This window comes from Mus pahari, chromosome 5 (genome assembly GCF_900095145.1).
Source record: "Mus pahari chromosome 5, PAHARI_EIJ_v1.1, whole genome shotgun sequence".
Classification (NCBI taxonomy): domain Eukaryota; kingdom Metazoa; phylum Chordata; class Mammalia; order Rodentia; family Muridae; genus Mus; species Mus pahari.
The window spans coordinates 142,306,858-142,313,393 of record NC_034594.1 but is presented as its reverse complement, the minus strand read 5'-3'; positions in this window follow the sequence as shown (position 1 = coordinate 142,313,393).

Below are 6,536 nucleotides of genomic sequence, written 5' to 3'. Positions count from 1 at the left end.
CACACACACACACACACGGACACAGATGCCCAGACACACACAAACACACACAGACACATACAGACACACACACAGACACGGACACAGATACTCAGATACACACAGAGACAGACACATAGACATACACAGACACACACACATAGACACACAAGTACACACACACACACACACAATCAGACACAGATACCGAGACACACACACACACACACATATACACACATATAGATACACAAACACATATTCAGAGACACACTCACACACATCAAAGAGAGAGATCAAGAGAGCTGCACATCTGTAGAACCTTTGTTCGACCCCGCTCTATTGATCCAAGTATGAAATGTCTAAATGCTTGCACATGAATAATAAAAACAATGATAATAATAATAACAACAATAACAGCACATTTATGCATCAAAATTACCACTCAGTGAAAGCAACACTGCTGATACATGCAGCAATGTAGATTATTAATCTCTAAGGCATCATGCTAAAAGAAAAATTCCCATACAAAAGATTCCCTGCTTTTGTGATGTCAGACATGAGAGTACCAGCAAGTGTGAGGTTAAAGTGGTTAAAGTAGATCCACGGCTGCTTGGGTCTGAGATGGGGCATGTGGGTTCACTTGAAAGAGCAAGAGGTTGGGGTAGGCACAGGAAATGTTCTGTGTTATGCTTATGATTATGTCTACATGGATGCATTTGTTTATCGACCTCTTTAAAATAGATGCATTCTATTGGATGTATATTATACATCAATAAACTTGAGTTTTAAAATATACCTGGGGGTGATGGTGGGTGGGCTGTGATAGCTCAGTAGGTAAAGGCACCTGCGACCAAGCCTGAAGACATGGGCTCAATCCCTGGGACTCACATGGTGGAAGGAGAAAGCCAAATTCTATAAGTTGTCCTCTGACCTACACACACACACACACACACACACACACACACACACACACACACACACGTATTGGTTTGCCTTACATTACATTGTTGAGTTTTGCTCATGGTGATGTCATAAAGAGAAACTTGCCAAAGAACTCATGAGGTTCCCGAGGCTTCTCAGGCATCAGGCTGGTTGGCAAGTCTCGAGGTTTCTTCTGGATTGAACTGCCCTTGCTGATTCGTGTGTGGTGTCTGCCTAGTGGACTGGACTGAGAACAAAGATTGGAATGGCCACAAAGAATTATTTCTAAACAGGTCCACTTCCCCCATATCCTAATGACCTTTCTTTCTCACTAACTCTGGTGGGTGGACGGCTAGAGGGAGGTTGAATGCTTATTAAAGTAGGTTGAAAAATACTTATGCTTACAAATGTGTCTGAGGCAGAGAAAAGTTTCTGGGTATAAGGCTGGTGTGCAGAGGATTGGTGAGTGTGCAGAGCTGCATATATGTTGACATGTGCAAATGAAGACGGGAGTAATAAAGTTGGGATTTGAGAAAACAAAACATACATTGCTGATACCTGGCAATGAAGCTCAGAGGTTTTAAAAAGTAGATCAGGAATGTTTTTCAGCTTTTAATTTTACTTTCCAAGAGAAACCTAAGGACGTTCATTAACATTTTACTTTTATAAATTGTGATTCATACTATAATTTCTTGGGTGACAGCTAACAAGATTAAATTCAAGAAAAAGTATTGGAGAAAGAGAATCAAAATACACCCACAAAGCAATGAATCTGGGGTAGAGAGACAGGGAAAACAGTATACAAGATAGGATGGAAATTTAAGTTCAAATATAATCTGTGATTATTCATGCAAATGAGTAATTGTTTTGCTGAACAAGTAATGACTGTCAGTTTGAGTTAAAAACAAGAGGCAACTGCATGAAACAAAATGGTTACAATGTAAATGAAAATGTAAATAGTACGACTATGTAAGTTTTTTTTTTTTTCAGATAAATGATGGCTACTGAGGTATTCTAATATTGCTACCTCTAAGTACAGAAAGTGAAAGTTGAAATAACTGTAAGAAAAAAAATGTACTTCCAGAATCATAATGGAAGTTTATCATAGCAGTAATGACAAAGTCAGTTAGGACTCTGAAAATTAGTGAGGATATGGGACATTTGAAGGTTAAACACACACACACACACACACACACACACACACACACACACACACACACCTACCTTAAAAAAAACAGGTTATTAGAAGCTTCCCAAGATATTTGTGTAGTTTATAATAATTTGGTCACATCTAGCTGCAAGGGAGTCTGAGCAATGTATTTTTTTTTTTTTTTTTTTTTTGACAATGATGTATTTATTTAAATAGTTGAAGTTTCATTACTTTAGGGAATGGAGTTTGTGTTAGGAAACAACCAGACTATTCTGCCATATAGACAAATATATGTATATAACAATTAGATTACTAAGATTTGTTGTCTGCTCACCATTTTAATATGTAATAGACTATAGTTATATAAGTGCTGCTTACCACAAACACTCTATTTTTTTTTTGTTTGTTTGTTTTTGTTTTTTTGAGACAGGGTTTCTCTGTATAGCCCTGGCTGTTCTGGAACTCACTCTGTAGACCAAACTTGCCTCAAACTCAGAAATCCACCTGCCTCTGCCTCCTAAGTGCTGGGATTAAATGTGTGCACCACCACTGCCTGACAAATCACGTGGCAATACTAACATATAAGGTGGCTATGCAAATGGTCAGAGTAAGCTATTTTCAAAGGTTATATTTGAAATGAAACAAATGTGCATTCACATACATATTCTTGTAAAGAAATTTACAAGGTAGTCTCATTTGGCTTTTGGGTACCAGTCTGGGGGAAAAAAAGAGAGCAAGAAAATGACACATTTTGAGGAGATGATCTCTGCCTTATTTCCCTCCAAATATTTGCATTTTCCTAAGACCATGTGGACCCTAACATTCTTGGTTATGGCACAGGCTAGCTTATTTCCCTTTTCTGACTATCCTCTGGCTATGTTGGCTTTTGGTTCCTGTTAGAGAAAGGGAGTGTCTCTAGGGGACAGTCTGGTGGCTTTGTTTTCCCATAGTCTTTCCTCTTTGCTTCAATTTATACATCTGAAGCACAGAACACATTTGACATTAATGTCCACACTAAGTCTTCCAACAATCAAAAAACAATTGAAAACCAAAAATCCATTACCTTCAACTATTCATCCACTTGTTTACTGTTGCTGCCAACTCTTTTAAGGAAGGGGTTTATTTATTTTTCTTCATGGAGCAGAGTGCCCGATTCATGATAAGTGTTCAATAAATGTTTGCTGAATGAAGTATTAGGAAAAAAAGCAACTTAAATAAACTCCATTGGAAACTTATGCAACTGCCTTTGCATTTCCTATTAAATACAAAACAAACCGAACAAACAAAAACCCTCTAGAGCTTTTGTAAATGAAGCTGGAAAGATAAGCATTGGTACAAAAAGTACCAATAAGTATTTCAAACGCAGGAAACCATAGTTGTTCAGATTTTCATAGGCTCATCATGAATTAGCTCACACTGGCTGCAGGTTGGTTCATTTCCCAAATTTCACATTCCCCCAATTTGCTCATCCTGGGTTCACAGCCCAGCTTTTTTCCCAGTGGCCTTAATGCTCAGGAACCTTGCTGAACCAGCTGCTTTTTCCCAGGGTGCAGCAAGAGGTCAAGATACCTTGGTTCTTTCTTGGCAACTGCTATGCCAGGAAAGGCACCAGGCAGTTCTCTGTTTCTGGTAACAACTTTCAACCTGCAGCCACAGAGTGATCAGATAACAGCCGGGGCCACCCTTATTGGAGACAAAGTACACACATTTATTAAACTAACAAACTCCCAATCTCTTCGTGGGCTTAATGAGTAACTTTAGATAACATGCCATCTCCTTAGTGACACAGTCCTGTAATACCCACTTCATCTACAAAGCTAAGCAGCCACCTTTTCCCCCTGTTCTACATGCTGAGCAGACACTGTGTGAAGTTTCTGTGGCTGCCATATCAAGTTACCCTAACTGGATGGTTTGAAACAGTAAAAATTATTCTTTTGTTAGTGGAGGAGGCGACAGACTGAAACCCAGGCGCAGTAGCGACTGCGCCACCTACAGGCTGTCAAGAGAATTACACCCATCTTTGCAGTTTATGGTAGCTCTAGAACACCCGTCTCAACCTGTGGGTCCCAAACCCCCAAAAGAGGGTATCAGATAGCCTGCACAGTAGCAAAATTTACAGTTATGAAGTAGCAACAAAATAACTTTATTATGGCAACATGAAGAATTGCATTAAGGGTTGCAGCATTTGGAAGTTTGAGAACCTCTGGGTTAGAGGCTGGCTTGTGGGAGCACAATTCTAAGTTCTACTTGGAGCTTTTAACAGCCTTCTCCCTCCTGTGTCTGTTTTTCTGTCTCTTCTTACCTTGTAAAATCCCTCGGCATGATGGATTAGCCACTGCCTTGTGCAGTCATCTTGATTAGGTAACACAGAGTCCCTATTTCTAAACAACCTCGTCTCATTTTTCCGTTGTTGTAATAAAGTAGTCCAGCAAAAGCAACTTTAGGGAGAAAGGGCTTACTTTGGCGCAGTTTGCAGTGCAGTCCATCGCGCTAAGGAAGTTAAGGTGATGGGAGCAGGAAGTAGTCACATGACCACATCAGGTAGGAATGATGCGGGCACGGCAGTGCTCAGCTTGGTTTCCATTTTATAGTCATTAGGGCAGAATGTTTACTAGTGGGATTAGAGCTCTACTATAGCAGAACCAAAGAGCTTTCTCACCCCTCTGTCAAGGGAGAAGGGTCCACACCCATCTGGCACCAAATCTGTCCATACTTTGATCTCAACCTCCAGCATGATGAGAAATAAGATTTTGTTGTTTGTAAGCTGCCATGTCTGTGAAGGTCTGTGGAACACAGTATTAAAGGGGCTAAGTCAAGAGGCTGAAATCTGGATTCAGGAAGACATTGTTGTTTGGAAAACCCAAGTGCTTTGTCAAGATCGCTTCTTTTCATAACTGTTCATTCTTTAAAAATGATTAAATATTTTATTTTAAATCATGAGTATGTATGTGTGTCTGTATGTGGGTATGTGTGCATGTGTGTAGGTACCTGTGGGGGCCAGAGGGTGTTGGATTCCCTGGAACTAGTATTCCAGGTGGTTGTGAACTGCCTGATGTAGGTGCTAGGGACTGAACCTGGGTCTTCTGGAAGTAATCTCTCATTACTTCTCTCCTAACCACTGAGCCCCTAACTGCTCATGCTTAAGTCCCAGAGCCAAGGAAGGATTCCATTCCCTCTCTTGAGCATCCATTGAGGAACTGTCTCTGCTACAATCAAGAAACCTCTTTCATACACAACTAGCATCCTTTCTGGGTTGATGTCACATATAGGCCTTGAGCATTGCACTGCACTGGTAAGACAGTGCAGAGAAAGATGCAAATGAGTCTTGCAGCGAGGAAGAGTGGTGGTAGAGGCTGTGGTGGCTGCTACAGGCCACACACCTTTAATCCCAGCCCTTGGGAAGCAGAGGCAGGTAGATCTCTGTGAGTTCCAGCCTAGCCTGGTCTACAGAGCTAGTTCTAGGACAGCCAATGCTACACAGAGAAGCCCTATCTCGAAAACAAAACAAAACAAACAAAGTGGCGCTCAAACAGGGACACAGCAAGTGGAACGAAGGAGATAGTATGTGAACAAGGAATTCTGTGAACAAGAAGATATTCTGTGAACAAGGAATGTGGTCAAAACAGGTCTCATGTTAACAAAATGATACTTAAAAATAAATATCTTGACCCTCACTGGTATCAATTCTGGAATTAGCAGTGGCATCTCAGTCAGTGATGGTGCCACTGGTAATTAAAGCCAAGAAATAAAATGGACTTTATAGCAATGAGGCCAAGGATATTGATTTACACATAGAATCGAAAACAGTTTAAGGAAGATTTCCACTAGTTTCCACGGGCATTGAAGGTGAATTAAGAGGAAACAACAGGAAAGTGCATTGAAGTAAAAATGCCTGTTGTGTCTCTCTCCAATACTAGTCTACCTCAGCACAATTACTGTTCCAGTATCCCTGAGCCTCAAGCCACCGACTCCCTTTCTCGATCCTTACGGCCAACACGGAGCTTCAGCCTCGGCCTGAGGCATCCGAGTTCTCTAAATACGGTATTCCCTTCTTTGAAGTGTGGGGCTCAAGAGAGGGTGGCACAATTGTAAAGAGAAGTATCCTTAGGGAACAACGTGCAAAGCCAGACCCTTTTGACCTAATGGTTGAATTTGCCATAAGAAAGCGTCCCCCCGCCCCCGATTCTGTTGTGCTTTTCGACGGGGTTTGAAATCATTCAGTTAAGAAATGCTGAACTTTGAACTTTGAACTTGTATTAGAATTTAGGTGCACGGGCTACAGAAGTAACCAAGGTTTCATACCCGGCTGGATATTCAGCCAGTATGATACCAGTTGGATTCCTTTAAGTCCCGCCTTGTGAAAGTTTGTTGTAGTTCCCGACTCTGGCACCGGGTGGCGAACCAAAACCATGTATTCTGCTTAGCTGCGCTGCAAGTGAGACGTGAAACTGAAATCCTTTAGAAACTCCTGCACCAGAGCCTT